This window comes from Kogia breviceps, chromosome 2 (assembly GCF_026419965.1).
Source record: "Kogia breviceps isolate mKogBre1 chromosome 2, mKogBre1 haplotype 1, whole genome shotgun sequence".
Lineage (NCBI taxonomy): Eukaryota > Metazoa > Chordata > Mammalia > Artiodactyla > Physeteridae > Kogia > Kogia breviceps.
The window spans coordinates 154,390,279-154,408,521 of record NC_081311.1 but is presented as its reverse complement, the minus strand read 5'-3'; positions in this window follow the sequence as shown (position 1 = coordinate 154,408,521).

The following is an 18,243-nucleotide window of genomic DNA, read 5'->3' as shown; positions in this document are numbered from 1 at the left end:
ATTGGAGTACAAGAAAGAAAGGAGAGAGAAAGGAGCAGAAAATTTTCAAAGAAATAATGACCTAAAACTTCCCAAATTTATTTAAAAACAATAGTCTACACATCCAGGAATCTCAATGAATTCCAAATAAGACAAACCAAAAAACATCCGTAACAGGCACATCATAGTAAAAATGCTGAAAGCCAAAGGCAAAAAATCTTGAAAGCAGCAAGAAAAAAACCCAAGTTGTCACTTAAAAGAATAGCCCTTTAGATTAGATTAACAGGTTTCGTCCCCTCAGAATTAGTAGAGGCCAGCAGGCAGTGGCATAATGTATTCAAAGTGCTCAAAGGGAAAAAAAAAACCTGTCTACCAAGCATCCTATATTCAGCAAAGCTATCTTTCAGAAATGAAGAAAAAATAAAGGCATTTGGAGATGAACAAAAACTGAGAGGAACTGTTGCCAATAGACACATCTTACAAGAAAATCACTGAATTGTACACTTTAAACAGTAAATTATATCTCTATATTAAATAAGTACATGAATTACATTTCAGTAAAACCTTTTTGGTTTTTTTTTTTTTTTTTAAAGAAGAATATCTCACCTGAGTGGTGGGGGTGATTAGACATTTATAACCAATTCCTGATAGTCATTGTTGAGGGTGCTTCTGGTGGTAAATTTCCTGGCACATCCAGCCTTTGCAAATGGGCAGAGCAGCCGTGGTAATTATGGCTATTTGCCTCTGATGGTTACCTGCCTCCTAAAGACCCTTGCTATTCCAGAAGCCTGTCATTACCAATCATAGTAATTAGTTCAGTTACATCATAGTAGTTCCCTACTGTCCGCCTACTGTCCACCACTGTCTGCAAAGGACAGTCACAATTGAGCTTCTTACCCGTGCCCCTTACTAACTCATTTCTTATTGTTTTATTAAAGCATACTTTGGGATTTCAAAGGAAATAGAGTCAACTGGTGGGCTCTCTGGTGATTTGTATGAATTTATTCTAGCATGCCCACCTCTCTGCTCCTGTCACCAATACTCTATAAGGCAGTTCTGGCATCTCTACCTAATTTACTATGGGCCAACAAAACAAATAAGGATATAAATATATATGTATCTATATATCTATATCTACATCTATGCCTATATCTATATCTATATAAAACTGCCATTTAAAATAGGTTGCATTTTTATTTCCACATACCTAAGTTTGGGGTAATAAATCCCGTATGTAGGGTTAACTTTAAATTATCTCTGCAGCAAATTTTAGATGCATGTTGCCAGCCTTCTGCCAAGGAACAGATGGTGTCTGGACTACCTTCCCCTCTGTCATTGGATATGTATTTTCAGAATATAAAATCATGCTTTCATTAGCCTTCTCAGTGGATATAGATGTCCATTTGATCCATATAGATATTTCATACAAATATATTAATTCATGAACTTCAAAGTTAAATATGATTGATATTTAAATGTTCTGCTAATTTAAAACATCTGTGCATGCATTCCTTAATTTTTCCATTGGAACATGTAAATGAAAGTTGGCTATTACATTTATAATGCAACTCTTTTTTTTTCAGTGCTTAAATTGTCATTTGTAAACGTCCTATTTGTATAAGAAATTGTAACATCCTCTGGCATCACAAGTTTCAAAAGAAGTGCTATAGCTGGCAACAAATCTCTCAGAACACGTGATATTTAACATATCAGTATCATTAGTTTCTCTTGGCCAGTTGGTTCCTCACATGCGAATAACTTGTGGATCAGCAGGCAGTGAGCAATGTCAAGCTATTGTGCTAAGTTTCCTTTTTGTCTAGAGAGAAGTAACCTGCTTGTGTCCCTTCAAAGTCCTGAGCAGTGTGATTTTAACATGTTGGCTTTCTTTTTGTGTTAGGTGAACTAGGAAGCTGTGCATATGTCACAAAATTGAATGCTGAATAGTTAAGGGCACTGTTGTTTAAAAAAAATTTAAAGGACCCCAAAACCAAAAAACCAGTTTCTGCTCCAGTTGAATGTGAATACTGATTTCAGAGGAGTTGAAAGCTATGTTTCATGGTCTGTTACCAAAATAGCATTTGCTAGAGTTAGGGATAAAACCTCACTGGAGTAATTCAAATTTAAATTTTAGAAACCAGTTTAGACCTCAAAAGTGAGATTCCATAAAAAGGATTATTCATAATGAAGAATGGCATAATTCTTTAAAGTTTATATATAACTGTCACATCTCTAGGATTTAACACATGATGCCAAAAAACCAGTTGTTAGTTCTCTAACATTAAATCAAACAGTTAAAACTTAAAAGTACCAAGATAATTTGGAACAAAAAATATCTGTGACATGCTTAGTTAAAAACACAAGAGCAGGGCCAAATGGAAACTGTTTTCTGTAGCTTAAAGTTTTTAATACTTAACTCCATCATCTTATTCATTATATAAGAATGAAATTAAAATAGAATATCAATCTAAATTGCAGGTAAAAACATGACTATATTTCAAGTATTTAGATACGCTGACATTTAAGTTAACTCAGATATTTCTGCAAATGAGTGAGAGTTTTGAAAGAGCTGAAGGTTCTGTTTGATAATTTTGGTGATCTACTCAAATTTGTGGTGATCTTAACTGGAAACTTCCCATAAAGTGAAAGGTGATACATGTGAAAATCGAAGACTTATTTATATTTACCCACTTACTCACTTTTGTCTTTATCCATCATGTTACCTTCATGTTGTGTTAACTAGCACAGTAAAGCAGAAAAAGGAGAGAAATTATACAAAACCATGATCAATTGTCTTTTAAAAGATTAATATACCTGATTCACATGTGCAAATTTAAAACGTCCCTGACTTGACCAAACCTACAAATAAAAATAAATTCTGTAATCTGGAATTTGATAGGATACTATGCCCTGGTCTACTATCACATTTTAAAAATTTACTTTCATAACAAAATCTATATAACAGTGTCACAGAATATTTGGAATTTAAAAATAAATTATACTAAAATAGCAATATCATTTTTCTCTTCCATTCTTATTTTCATAAGTCGATTTTCATAATTATGCTCATAGATTTGAACTATTATTTAGGTGCTTAAACTCAGTAATTTTTTCTTTTGCTCCATAGATTTATAACTGTATTATTAAAGGCTGAATAATATTTTGTAAAGTGAATATTTAATAATTTACTTAACACTTGTCATATGATTGTATTTAGTCTGAATTCTCTGATTGGTATAGGTGATATAATTGCAGCAGATATTAAAGTAATCACCTTTAGTGACTCATATCTTCCTGTGTTTATGCCCTTGCTTAATTTCCCCTTCATGAGGGACTCTGAGTTTGGCCATGTGACTTACTTGGCAAATGGAATATCAGTAAATGTGTTGCAAGCAGGGGCTTGAAAAATGCTTGCACACTGGGGCTTGTTCTCTTTAAAAGCTGCCGCTATGTGCAGACGTCCAGGCTAGTCTGCTGGAGACATGTGGCCTAGCCAACAGCCAGCAACAGACTAAAGACATGTGGGTGAGGGCCTTTTAGATCATCCAGATACATAGATCCAACAGATTGGTGCAGCTGCATGAGTGACCCTGCTGCAGACAGCAGAAAAACCACTTAGCTAAGCACAAAGCAAGTTGATAACCCATAGTTATAGATAAATGAAGTGGTTGTTTTTTATGCCACTACAGTTTGGAAGTGGCAGTAGAAAACTGACAAAAACAATTGCCTGACTTCACCCTTTAGGCCAAAGTTAGTGAAAGGCAGGACATCAGGATTAATGTCTACACTGCACAGAGGAGGTGGCACGGTGCTGGCTGATAGCAGCATATACAAGGAATTGATGAGGTGGTCTCCAGGAGCAGGACACAATCCCAAACATCAAGTCTATAGGAGTTGGCAGAGAACGTGTGCCAAGCACAAAAACAAGGGTATATAAATGCACTTATGGATCAAGGAGTGAAAGGGTTTGTGCAGGGAAAAGTTGGTGATACCCCTTGAGGCAATGGATGAAGTAAGATAGGAGTCTTTTTCTGGAACAGCAGGGCTTTAGCTTGTAGGAAAATTCAGGGTAATAATTGACTTTGGCTTGTTATTTTTGGGGGGATTGACCCTTGGTAATGAGATCATAGGGTCAAAAACTAGAAATATTCATTATTTTTGATATATAATATATCATTCTCATTCATTGTTAAATCTTTCTTTTTAATTATAAATATTTCAAACATACAAAAACTAACATAGTAAACATCTATGTACCCCATGTTAATGTTTTGACTTTGGCTTCATACCAATATTTGTTGTTTTTTGCAGTAATATCATTGATACAGTTACCCTCTATATCTTTCCATTCCCTTTATTGGTCACGTGAGTTACAAGCAAGGGTGATAATCAAAATAATTAGCAGCAGTTTGCTAAGAGTGACTTGAGGCCCTTTGCTGGATCATGCACGTGTATGGGAGCTCCTGGAAGGGCTGGGAAGGGGTCTTAGGGGAGCTCAGAGCAGCTGCTAATAGTCATAACTGGTGCTGAATTATTTTAAATATAGCTATGACTTTCCCAGCACGTACTAGCTGAAGATCAGCCTTGATTAAAAATATCCTCTCCCATTCTGGTTGCCTTTTTACTTTTTAATGGTGTGTTTGGTGCATTTATTTGATTTTGGTGAATAGAAGCTTTTATATTTAATGACATGAAATGTATCTGTCTTTTTCCTTTATAATCATTGCCTTTTTTATCTTTGTTCAAAACTCCTTTGTTAAACAAAATATTTCCTTCTAAAATATATGGAAGTGCTCTTCATTTTTAGATCTTTAATCCATGTAAATTTTATTTTTCTTTCCTGTGAGATAGGGATTTAATTTTATCCTTTACTGTATAGATATTGTAACTCTGCCACTTATTAGCAGTGTGTCCTTGTCCAAGTTACCTGATATCTCTGTGCTGTAGTTTCCTCATCAATGAAATGGGGTTACCTCATAAATTACTGAAGAGATTAAATAAAATAATAGGTGTAAAATATCTACAACAGGGCTTCCCTGGTGGCGCAGTGGTTGAGAGTCCACCTGCCGATGCAGGGAACATGGGTTCGTGCCCCGGTCCAGGAAGATCCCACATGCCGCGGAGCGGCTGGACCCGTGAGCCATGGCCGCTGAGCCTGCGCGTCCGGAGCCTGTGCTCCGCAACGGTAGAGGCCACAACAGTGAGAGACCCGCATACCGCAAAACAAACAAACAAATAAATAAATATCTACAATAATACTTGTTACATAATGGCCATCCTGCACTTATTAGCTAATAGACCTCCCAACTTGTTTAGCAAAATTTATTGAATAGTCTCTACTTTACCTAGTGATTTGACAAGCCTCATAGATATATGTGGGTTCATTTCTAATCTCTGTATTATGTTTCTTGATATTTTTATCCCTCTTTGAACTTTTGATTGTCATAATTTTATAGCAATTTATGATATTGGTGGAGTGCTCCCTAAATATTATTCAAAATTGTCTGGTTTTTTTTTTTTTTTTTTTTTTTTTTACTCTTGATGAATTTTGTGTCAGAATTGTTGATTTCTATGAAAATTACTGTTGGGATTTTTTTTTTTTTTTTTTTTTTTCGGTACACGGGCCTCTTACTGTTGTGACCTCTCCCCTTGCGGAGCACCGGCTCCGGACGCGCAGGCTCAGCGGCCATGGCTCACGGGCCTAGCCGCTCTGCGGCATGTGGGATCCTCCCAGACCGGGGCACAAACCCGTGTCCCCTGCATCAGCAGGCGGACTCTCAACCACTGCGCCACCAGGGAAGCCCTCTGTTGGGATTTTTATGGGAGTTGCATTGAGTTTACAAGTATTTCGTGTAAAACTATCATCTTTATGATATTAATTCTTATGAATAAACAATACTCCATTGATTTAGGTCTTCTTTTATTTATTATTTCAAAACCTACTTGTATTAACTAATTATACCAGGAGGATATGGAATCTTCGAATCCTAGTGTAGGCTGCTCATTCCCCACACTCCAGAAACCAACAGGCTAGGAGACAAGAGTTGTCAGAATTAGAATTGTTGGCATATCTCCTCTCTCCTTAAGATTCTTCCATAGTCTCCCACAGCTCATCAAATTTTCAAACTCTTTAATGTGATACAATACATTCCATGTTTCCCAGATTGATATCTCTGGTCCAGGCTTCTTCACTAATGGTCCAGAAATGGCCTGCTTTTCCTTTGCATTGGATCTCTAAGATACATTGGAAACTGAACTGATAGTCTCCTTATACACATGATCTCCTCACTGACTCTGAATGCTCATGAAATGGCATCTTCATCCACTCGGTTGTTCAGGATAAAAATCTTAAAATCATTCTTGACTCTTTTCTCACTCTCATGTTCTATATCAATTCATCATCTTTTTTTTTTTTTTTTTTTCCCGGTATGCGGGCCTCTCACTGCTGTGGCCTCTCCCATTGCGGAGCGCAAGCTCCGGACGCGCGGGCTCCGCGGCCATGGCTCACGGGCCCAGCTGCTCCACGGCATGTGGGATCTTCCCGGACCGGGGCACGAACCCGCGTCCCCTGCATCGGCAGGCAGACTCTCAACCACTGTGCCACCAGGGAATCCCTCAGTTCATCATCTTGGTGGCAGTTTCTTCGAAACATATCCTGAATCCAAAATTTTCCGCCTCCCTCCCCGCAGCTACCATGCTACGCCAAGTCATCATCAGCTCTAATCTGGATTAATAAAGAGCCCTTGAAACTTTTGTCCCTTCTTCTACCCCTTTTGCTCCCTTCTGATCAGTTTTTCACCTAACAGCCTAAGCACTCTTAAAATAAAAATCGTGTCACTCCCATCCTCAAGCTCTCCAATGGCTTTCCATTATACTTCAGGGTAATACTCTGCTCCTGTCCAAGGCATCCTTCAAGTTCTGGCCCATGTCCGCTCTCAGACCTCATCTCTGATCACTTTCCCTTTTGGACAATCTGCTTTGGACACACTGGTCTTCTTGCTGTTCCCTAATCAGGCAGACTTATTCCTGCCTCAGAATCTTTGAACTGTCTCTTCTCCCTGCCTATAATGGTCTTGGAAACAGACTATTGGTGAAGAGTGAGAAGTGGGGAAATGCACATTAGTAATTTGATGGTCAGACTGTTTTCTGATTTTGGTTCAAATTTTGCTAGCTTTACAAAACAGATTCAAATGCTTTTCACTCAAAAGTATCCAGTTTCAATGGCATAGGAACTAGCTTGTTTTGTTAGTTATTTTATTGTAGAAAATTCTAAGTATATATAAATGTAGAAAAGATTTAGTGTAATGAACCGACTATAACTGTCAATGTTATTAAATATCCAATCACATTTCCTCAGCTGCTGCTATTTTTAATACCACATTTGTTTAAATCAGGGATAAATAAGGTCCATATATTTGTACTCGATGAATTTTTCTCATTGATCTGCTTTTATTTCTCTCTCTCATTTTTCCTTGTACCTGAATTGTTGAACAACTTAGGTCATTTTTTTTGCTGTATAGTTTCCATTTAACACATTCCTGTTAACTGTGTATTTCTTGTAAATTCTTAGTTAAAGATAGAGGCTGGATCAGATTCAGGTTCTATTTTTTTGTCAAGACTACTTCATAGATAGCATGGTGTGATTCTAGTGAAGTACAAAATATATTTTTTTGTTGTTGTTACCACCCATTGATCACCATTGCTTACATCCATTATTTCATTAAGACTTGCAAAATGGTAATATTCTAATTCCATAAACCTTTCATGAAAGAAATTTTTCCTTAGTAGCAATTTGGTTACTTTGAGGTAGAGTTTTATAGAAAAGGCAGATATGTTAATCCCAAACTGCCAATTTATCCCTCCCCCTCTGCCTTTCCCCTTTGGTAATGATAAATTTGTTTTAGAAGACTGTGAGTCTTTCTGTTTTGTAAATAATTTCATGTGTATCATCTTTTTAGAGTCCACATATAAGTGACATCATATATTTGTCTTTCTCTGTCTGACTTACTTCAGTTAGTATGATAGTCTCTAGGTTCAAAAATAGGTAATCAACAAGGACCTACTGTATAGCACAGGGAACTCAACTCAGCATTTTGTAATAACCTATGTGGGAAAAGAATCTAAAAAAGAATGGATATATGTATATGTGTAACTGAACCACTTTGCTGTACACCTGAAACTAGCACAACATTGCAAATCAACTATACCCCAATATAAAATAAAAACTAAATTAAAAAAAGAAAAGGCAGATAAATGCTTGATTTTCCCCTTATTTAGCAATTTTCAGTAGCATACGTTGGTTCCATAGCATTTTCCAAGGGTTGCTACTTATTTTTTAATTCATCCACATTGTTTAATAACTGGATGAATTAATATAAGATCATTGACTGTGATAGCATAATCGAAGCCTGACAATAAAGGTGAAATCTTTGAAGGAAAGATCACCAGATTTGAATATATAAAAATATTTATGTTGTTAAATATTTTAACAAATAAAAAATGTGAAGAATAGACTAAGGAATTTATTGGCAAACGACATGGCAAACAATGGTCAAATGGCTGGTTCCCTCTTTACTGTAGATGTTGGGAAGTATGTATGTGTATGTTTGTGAGGAGTATGTGGGGAAGGTATGTGTGTGTGTATCAGGGAATGCAAGGGTGCAGGTAGTAGGGTAAGAGGCCCTAATTTTCACTGGTTTATTTTTTATTTTTTTCTTAAAAACCTATTAAGTTAGTGGAGTCGTACTTACAAGTGACTCAACTTTAAAAAAATCTTTAGGGATAGGTATTTAATAAACCAGAATCTTCTGGCTGGTTGATATTGACCTGTATAGTGATATCTTAGCTTCATGAGATATTTTAGGTCTAAACACAGTTTCTGATACCTACATGTTTGTATTGCTTTTGCTTTTCTTTTCCAATGGAAGAAAGGTCAGGAATATTCAATGTGAGGAATTTCCCATACCTGACGCTTTATTTTTGCATCTCAGGTCTACACATTCTGATAATCACAAACAGAACTTTGAAAGCACTAAAATTCACCATATCTTTCAGTGTTTATTCAGGAGAGTGGAATTATTATTATTTTTGTTGGTGTTGCTATTTTATGTTATTTCATTGTCAAAGAAAGAAAGGGCTCTCAGACCAAATATTTGCCGAAAGTCAGAAGGCCGGTTTTCATTTCACCTGGGGGCAGAATTGAATCCCCTTCTTTGGCAGAAAAATATCAGGAACACACATTAATGTTCACCGCTTTTAGTCCAACCTAAGAACGAATTCACATAGTATAGTTATATTAGACTCATGTACTATCATATCTCTCTTTTGACTGGCTTTATGACACTTACATGAGGAAGGGTGCATGAAAAACTATAATCTGTAAAATGTACTGATGGCACTGAGCTTTCTAGCTTCCACTCCTTTGTCATTCTATTTAAAAGTTTTATGTTTAGGATCTGTTCTTTAACAGAATGGCCTATGCTACCTCCATCCCCCTCCTCATGTATACTTCTTACCACTCTTTTCTAAGGGATCCATCTCAGAATGGATGTAGAAATATAAGACAAAAGTAATTATAGAGGAGGTTGGTGACCAGTTTTCCAGTTGCTTAGAAGAAATGAAAGAGGTGACCAGTTTTACTGTTTGTAGATTTGCATTTATCTGCCAGGAAAAATTGGAGTAGTCAAGAAAACATACTTCTAACATTGATTCTGGCTAGCAACTTTGCTCAGTTTCTGGCAAATATAATGATTGCTTCCTGGCCCAGTTTATCATGTCTTGGTGTAAATTTTTTTCAGATTACTGCTGTAAATTGATTGTCGGTCCTAGTTTTTGAAGTGGTAAGATTTTTTTGTTTTTTTCAAGATCCACTGTATTTTATATTGGGGTGTTCAAAGATACTACATCAGGGTTGACTCCTGGAGAGTTCATATTTTAAAACCAAACTAGTTCTTGTTTCTTTCTGACAATACAGTTTCTGAAAACTGACTTTCCTTTATACTGTCTCAACTTTATATTTCTTTCTTATGTTTCCCCCAAGGGCCTAATTATGAATCCCTACTAGGCTTCTGAGCGCTAATAGTGTTTAAAGTTTGGTGAGCTCTTTGTTAATGCTTTTCCCAATTGGCTGGAAAGAAGCTGTTTACTTCCGGATCTGTGTGTTTCTACTTCACCTGCATGGAATAAACCATATTTGTTTTTTTTTTTTTCTTTCTCTAGTAAAACATATGAAATTTTGAGCTTTCACTGAAGCTACTTATTTGGCTAATATTTAAATGCTTTTTTAGATTTCACATACTCTTTGTATTCATCAATATTGACTAATTAAAATTTGTAAAGCTCAAAATAGAACTAGAGATGTATTTTTGATAGAGATCTACCTGCTAGAAGCTAAGGTATGCATCACAATGACAGAAAATTTCAATGACAATAAATGGAATTCATACTGTTGTTTCCAGTTTTTGCAGTCAGCCTCATTGTGCTCTACACAAGGGGGATGATACTCAGAAACAAAAGGACTAAAACATCTGGAAAATCCCAATGTGATTTGGTATTTGATAAGCAAGGAATGTCAAAAATAGAAGGGTTTCTAAATCTGAGAGTTCTATGTTGTTGGCGTGCATGTGGTGTTTTCTTGTTGGGAATGTGCAGGGGAAGGAAAATAAATAATTCTAAACAACAGCCTGCCTCTGCTGAGCCTAGGTTTCATACTGAGGGAAGACTAAGAATAGCAACAACTAGTCTAGAAAGCTTCCACTGTCCCAAGCAGTTCTTTCCCACAGAGAACCACTTTTGTCTGCAACTTTCCCACAAAGACCCCCACTTTGACTGCTACACTGCACATCTTGCTCAGAAGTGTAGTAACTTTATTATCCCATTATCCTTTTTCACGTATTTGACCTGCCTGTCAAAACTGCTGTGGGAATGAGAAATACTTTGTGCACATTCAACCTCTCATCACACCTCTCACGTATGAGGGGCCTCCTTCTGAGTGAAGTCACAGCAGATACACTCTGTTTTCGAAATAATAGACGAATTGCCTACCCTCATTCGTGAACTTCTGGTATTGCACAAAGCAAACTGAAGAAACAATGTAACCCCTCATTTTAAAATTTAATCTTTTACAGCCTGCTGTCTGAGGCAGTTCCTCTATGAATCTGCTGACATTTAAAATTCTACTTTGGAAATTTCCTCTCTATTTCAAATATCCACTCTACTCAAAATTTTATATAAAGTTATCCCCTCCATATACTATCAATATGAAACTTCTTCCTTTCTTTCTTTCCTAAGGTATTCTAAGTCACTTCAGGAGCCAGCTCCCTTAAGAGAAAACCACTAAATCTTGCTGCTTATGCTGCAGCCCCAAATCTTACCATAGTGCTTTACAGAATGAAAAATATTTTCTGTGTAAGCTCCTGCAAGGTTCACAGGCTTACTGGATTGTGCTTTCTAGCTAATAGGAAAGAAAAGAAAACTGCAGAAGCCCCTAGAGAACCTTCTGGCAGAAAGTAGATAACACAAAATAAAATCACTGTTTTATTTTATTAAGGACCTTTGTGAAGGTTCATTTAAAACAATTTAGTCTGTCTAACATAATTAAGTCACTAAGCAGCATCAGATAGTAGCCAGTTACAGTCTTGGATTGATAATGTTTAATTCATTTATAATTACTCTAATATGTGTCTAGGAAGCATGCACAGGATTTTACAAAATGAAATATGATGAGTAAGGACAGTTGAATGATGAATCATGAAATAGATTAAATTGCGGTCATTTGAGCTGCTATTTGAAATGTATGGGTGCCAACTGGCAACCAGAGGTTTTTTTTTTTTTCTTTTGTTTGTTTGTTTTCTGTTTCTGATAAATAAGTTCAATAAAGCTATCCAGATAGGAAATCTGGAGCTGGGGTATGAGAATTATTTTTTAGCCTTCACCAGTAATGAGTTTTTTGAGATAGGAACACTAAGGAATGTTAAGGCAGAGTCACTGTGGAAGCAATACTGTGTCCAGCAAGATCCATTCAGGTAAATCTCCAACCCATCAGATCTTAATAATTGATATGCCTCAGCTGGGTTGAACTGAGCTTAATCAACTGGAGTAGGAAAGAAAGAAGGATAAGGGTCAGATTTAGATAGAAGATTTTTGCTGCAGTATAGATCTAAAATTGATTAGGGTCTGAAATGGGTTTGTTGAAGGGGTTAAGAAACATTATGGATGAATAGATGGTATAAACTAAATTGCAGCCCCATTTCTGTATTTGCACTTGAAATTTAAAGATTTTTTTTTTCCTCTAGAGTTTGAATAGGAAAGCCCTGCTTGAGCAGAGTAGAATCTTACAGCTTTTCTGATGGAAGAGAAGACAAATTAGGTATTGCAATATTTCATTAACTGGACACAGGGTTAAATCTCAAGGTAATTCTAGCATCTGGAAATTTGTAATCTCTACATTTCAGAAGCTATAAATGTAGAGCTACTTCAGGATTGCTGAATTCTTACTGATATACTCATCAAGATTGAAGTTGTTAAGAAATTCCATCTACTTGTCTAGAATCTGCATTATAGTTATTGGTTTAAAATTGTTTAAATGTGTTTTGTAACAAATTGTTATAAACATAGCATAGATGTTACATATTTTTTCAGATTACGTAGATTTGAATTTGTTTATTTACCTATACATTCTTTTGAACTTGGAACCCAAGGGCCTACTATTTTGCAGAACGTTGAAGGATAAGGAAATATAAAACAAAAGAAAGCACTGTAAATTATTCCCTTGTTGTGAGTAACAGAAATCTGGAATATACCACTATTTCTGGTTATGTGACAATTAGAAAGATTGAAAGACTTCTGGGAAGAAATAATCCTGGGATTTTAGATGTATTTGGATCAAGATAACAACTGGAGATAAACTATATAAAGAAGTTACATGATTGCTCCAAGTCACAAATTTCATTTATTCATTCAACAAATGGTAATAAGCCATGTCCAAGGTACTGATTTGGTGCCTGGGTTGTGGCAGTGAAATAACAAAAAGTCTGTGCCATTGTTTGGACTGAAACTGAGAATAGGCACACCTTGCCAAATAGTGTCATGATTAATGCAGGAGAGAATGCAAAACCTAAAATGCCAGTACAAATAATGGAATTGAAATTTACTTTGAGACTTCATGAACTTTGAGAAGCATATGAGTACATAATTTACATTTACAGGGTTCAACTAGTGTTTGTTGAAGGATCCATTTATAAGGATCCATGGGAGAAATATGCTTAGTACACTGACAGGGATATCTTGTTTCCCTTAAGAAAACATATATATATATATATATATATATATTGCTTATAAACACTATAAATTTCATTTCCCTTTCTGCATTGGATGCTGAGAATATCAGTAATAAATTTGAGGGTAACATCTAGCAATCCAATAGGAAATGAATGTGTGTTTTTGTTATTATCTTCCTTTGTTTGTAGAATCTATTTTTAGAAAGACACAGGACATTAAACAAACAAAAAACAATGACAGTCACAATCATGGTTCCATTTGTAAATCCAGCTGAAGCTTTTTGAAGCACTGGCAATATATTAGTCTTTTCAGTAGATAATAGGACCTGAGCCTACCACTGTAGAAAAGTTTCCTCAGTGTTTAAAAAAAAACCCTACTTTATTAAGATCAGCCTCCAGGTCCCAGAAGAATATTGTTACTATCACTGAATAAAATCAGTTCAAAGCACAATCTGTCAATGTAGACAGATGACAATTGCAAAAGCTATTAGAGGGGTGGATGATGATACTATTGCAGGACATCTTGAGGGAGAGTTTGAATTGAAGCAAACGGAAGCTCTGGGAAACAGAAGCAGAAAATCAGCCAGTTATCATCCCAAAGATCCCCAAACTCTGCAGATATCAACTGGTGCCACAAACCAAGACACTTCTTTTACGCAGTGTGTAAAGAAATAATCCTGGTTATAGATATACTTGGATGAAGGGTAATAAATAGAGATTGACAATATAAAGAGATAATATGATTGCTCTGAGATACAGATGTCATCTTTTCATCCAACAAATAGCATCAAATAGCTATGACTGGCAGTAACATTTTATTTGGAATCAAAAGATAATGGTGGAATTTAAAAATGTACTGAGTTTATTTTACATACTTAAAAGTTGCAGTGGTAAGAAATAGAGTTAAAAAAATCTCTTAGGGGATTTTGTAATCTACTCCAAAGTCAGCATGAACAGAGAGAATTAAATAGGAATTTCTGTATTTTATATATTTGTTATTCATTGCATTTGAGTTAAAAAAAAAAAGAAAATACTTTCCTACGTGATTTGATCCAACTTTTTAAAAAATAATAATTTTTAAGAAGAATTCAGTGGTCACTGTGGTTATCACTGGCTGTACCACCAGTGGGCTGAAACTGCTTCTCCAGGTTTAGTATGTGGAAATCTGTTCAATAAATGATTGTTCAGTTAAGATTCTTCTATGACAGAAACTGACAGAAGCAGAAACCAGTGGCTGAGGTGGTGGGTGTATTGACACCTCTCTCTTTTGCTGACAACTGGGGTGGAAAGGGCTATTCTGCATCCTTTGGCAATTTATCAGCATCTTATAAGCAGCCGCTTGGCCAGCTCTGAGCTATGTTTACTGCCAGCTAACATGAGATTTAGAATGAGTGTAATTTTCAGCTTTTGTAAAGAGTATCAAATGATAAATAGAGCAATCAGATCTTCGCCTGTATTGCTTACTGCAGTGAAACATGGATTAAATGTGTAGTAAAAATATCAGTTAATCTGTCCAAGGAGCTAGATATATTCATTTGCTTTCTTTGATCCAGCTTAGTTGTTTCACTGGAAGAAAAGGGAGAAGAGAAAAGATGTCCTAATTATTTATATGTTTACAAGCCTCCCCCTCCCCTTAGGCTACTGCTAAGTTGTCTCACTCCATACACTCTGTGCCATAGCAATTTAATATTTCATTAAAAAAGCATTAATGATAGATCCAGTAAATTTCTCCTATCCAGGCTCCACAATGATAGCAATTCAAGTTAGTGTTGATCTCTGAGTGATGCTCATGAAAACAAAGCCCAAAAAAAGGACAGTTAGAGTGCTGCTCATTTTCCCTACATCTGGAGGTCAAGTTGCAGACCTGAGTCTGACCTGTAATTGTAATTACTGTAATGCTGGCTCTTTTGCAAGAGTTTTCAAAGGCTTCTGCTTCTCAGCTTCTGGTTTTAATTTTAAAATAAAAATCAAAAGTTACTCCATGAGAAAATCCCCTGTTGCCTTTGAAGCATTTGATCATTTATTTTAATGAAACAACACATATTTATTAAATGCCTGTATGTTTTCAAGTTACTATGACCTCTACTTTAGAGAAGAGGAAGAATTCTTGTTCTTAAGAATACTTTTTTTTTTTCACTTAGAGGAGAAAGGAAAAATTAAAATGAAAGCATAAATATGAACAATAAACTTTAAATGATGAGGGTCAAATGATTTGTTCTCATAAATAATTAGGTTTGTGTATATAGAAAGGAATTATTTCCAGTGAATATATTAAGAAATTTATATATGATTGGGATTTAAGTTAAAAAAAATTCAAGGATGTAATTTTCATGGTTTGAAAGTGGAGGGAGTATAGAGAGAACAGAAGTTTTATTTACTGGAGCAGTGGAATAAGAAGTGCAGAAAATGTTGGAAGCATATTGTAGAGGTCACTAGAATTTTAACTTCTAGGTAATTAATTTTATTATACGAATCACACAAAGCAACACTGTAAAAAAATGTAGGATTTAAAAAGAAAAGCAAAATTAAAAAGTAACTTGACCCTGCATCCCTTCCCAAGCAAATGATCTATTTTCATTTTTCTCTGTTCTCTCTCCCTGAAGATTTTTGAACAGTGAAATGACATGATGGAAATTGTGTTGTAGGCCTTTTAGGAAGATTAAACTATCAGTAGTCAGCAAGATGGAAAGTGAAGTGTCTGAAACTTAGAGACCAATTATAATTGTATTGAAGTAATCCAGGTGAGAAGTGATAAGGGCCTGAACAGAAATGGAAAGAAATGGGAAGTTGTAAGAGGTATTGAAATGGAAAAATCACTGATTGGAAATGGGACATTAGAGAAAGGTAATCTTTAGAGATAACTGAAGCCTGAGTTAACAGCAATAGTTCCAGAGATAGAAAGCAAAAGTAGAATGATTAAAGTAGGTGTCTGGCTATGAAAAATGATTTATATACATTTTTTAACATATTATATTTGAAAAAAATATGGTCACACAGAAATGATGGTAATATATTTAAAGGTGGACAATTGGGATATATATGCATATTTCTAATCTTGAGATCTTTTCCATATTCCAGTCCCTCTTAATCATATAAAAGGGACATTTGGGGTGAAATCATCATCACGGTGGTGTGAATCATTCCTTTTTTCTCTCTCCTTTGATTTACAACTAATCAGACAACCATAACCAAAAAAGTGCCTCTGCAAAGCACACCAGGACACCTGAGAGATCCATCCATCTATGTACCCAAAAGTGGGTGGATTGGATCATGGAGGAGGTGGCAGAACAAAGGAAGTTGCAGCGAAGCCAGCAGTGGCAGAGGTAGTGATGGCAGAGAAGGTGGTAGCCAGTCCAGCAGGGAGACAGCACAGTTTTTCTGGCAGAGGAGGGCAGAGGATGAAGATAATGAACAGGGGTCTACTTGGCCACGTGTGTGCAGCTGCAGGGACCAGGTGCTGTCTCTGAGGAGAGACTGAAGTGACTGAGGGGGAAGAAAGGAAAGGGAAATAGACAGAACAGAAGGAAAGTGTCTCCTGTTGTTTGCCTTGGAAGGCAAGAGGACTACCCACTGGCTTCTGGGACCCCCAACTTGAGGATCCTCCTACCAAGCTGTGGGCATACCCAGAGTCCCAAGTGTTAAGTACACACTTCATCCTGCTCTGCCACCACCCTTTGCTTTTTTCTTAAGTGCCTGAGCTCCCAACATTAGCAGGAATCAGCTCCAATAAGAAAAGCCAAAAACTTGTGCGATAGCACCTCATTCTAGAAAACAAAAGAAAGTCTCCTAACTATCAATCTGTTGAACTATTATAATCGAAGTGAACAAAGCCTTGTCTAAGTAAGAAAGGTGTTTGCTATGTCAAATGTTGCGGCGAGGCACTTCTTATCAAACACCATGAAAAATCACAGTAATACAGTGTCACAAAAATAAAATGACAATTTCCAGCAACCAAACACAAAGACATGGAATATTGTAATCTGTATAAGGAATTTCAAATAGCTATTATGAAGAAATCCAACAAACTAAAGAAAATTCAGAAAAGCAGTACAGTGACCTCAGAAATAAAAATGAATAAACAGAGGAGTACTTTACTAAAGAGATTGAAATTCTAAAAAAGAAACGAACAGAAATTCTGGAGCTGAAGTACTCAATAAATGAAGTGAAGAATGCATTGGAAATACAGCAGATCATATGGAAGAGAGAATTAGAAAGCTCAAGGAAAAAAATATAGAAATAATTTAGGTGAAAGAGGAGTGAGAGCTAAGACTTTTAAAAAGTGAAGAAACTCTATGAGAACTGACTCCATTAGAAAAGCGAACACAAGAATAATGAGTTCCTTAGAAGTAAAAGAGAGGGATAAGGAAGCAGTGAGTGTATTTAAAAACTAATAGCTGAGAACTTCCCAAACCTGGGAAGGAACTGGATATGCAAGTCCATGAAGCTAATAGAACACCTTATTATCTCACTGCAAAAAGATCTTTTCCAAGACACATTATATATATATATATTAAAAAAATTTTATTGGAGTATAGTTGCTTTACAACGTTGTGTTAGTTTCTGCTATACAGCAAAGTGAATCAGTTATACGTATACATATATCCCCTCTTTTTTAGATTTCCTTCCCATTTATATCACCACAGAGCACTGAGTAGAGTTCCCTGTGCTATACAGTAGGTTCTCATTAGTTACCTATTTTATACATAGTGGTATATATATATGTCACTCCCAATCTCCCAATTCATCCAACCCCCCCTTTCCCCCTTGGTATCCATAAGTTTGTTTTCTACATTTGTGTCTCTATTTCTGCTCAATTATATTAAAATTATCAAAAGTCAACAATAAAGGAAGAATTTTAAAAGCAGCTGGGGAAAAAAAGACAATAACCTGTAAATGTACCCTCATTAGGCTATCAGCAGATTCATCAGCAGAAACGCTACAGGTCAGGAGAGAGTAGAATGACATATTCAAAATATTAAACCATAAAAAT